Raw genomic sequence first — 905 nt, forward strand, 5'->3', positions numbered from 1 at the left:
ATTCCGTTTTATATGAATTCCATGTTGTACGAGTCACTTAGATTTTACAAATACGTGAGCCTTCACAGCCCGGCACACGTATTTGTAAAATCTAAGTGACTCGTACAACATGGAATTCATATAACACGGTATTATCTACAGTGTTATATATGACCTCGATATAACTTTGTTTGGAGGTTATTTTGTACGCAATTAATCGTTATTAAAAATTTGACTGTTATATTTTATAAAATCGAAGAGTTATATTAATTGATAAAGTATGTTTTAATTTTAATCAATCACTTATTAGTTTATGAAAATTAATTGATAAATTAGTTAAATTTTATTTTTAAGAAATGAGTTGTCATTGAAAGAAATTCAACAAAGTTATATCAAGTCTACTTACTCTACAATGAAATTTTGACATTGGAGAAGGATATAATCCCCCTGTGTTAAAGAATATTTGATTTACGAATAGATTGAATCGTTACGTCAATTTTAGCTCGAAACGAAATTCGAGAATTAAAAAAAATAGAGTAAGAAAAAATGAGATTGCATAGCCTAACACATCAGAAATATTCTCTAACACTGTAATTTATGTTTCTGGATTTATATCTTATAAAATTTAAAAAGAAAAAAAATTCGATCAGCTAGAAAAATATTGGTAAGAATAGAATAAAAAACATATATATATATATATTTTTTCCCCTGTAAAGTAAAGATGGAAACGCCATTTTCTAACTTAGTTTTGTATAGGAAAGAGCGAGAATGCATTTTCCTCTTCTCTCCATTATATTATACACAGAAGTCTTTCAAAAGTAAATTGATGCTAACCTTGGGATGATAAATCTTCACGATACTTCCCTCGCTACAGATTCCAAAGAGAAAATTTCACTTAAAAAAGAAGAAAAAAAAAAAAATATATA

Source organism: Centruroides sculpturatus, unplaced genomic scaffold (assembly GCF_000671375.1).
Source record: "Centruroides sculpturatus isolate CEXI.00-Female unplaced genomic scaffold, Cexi_2.0 scaffold346, whole genome shotgun sequence".
NCBI lineage: Eukaryota > Metazoa > Arthropoda > Arachnida > Scorpiones > Buthidae > Centruroides > Centruroides sculpturatus.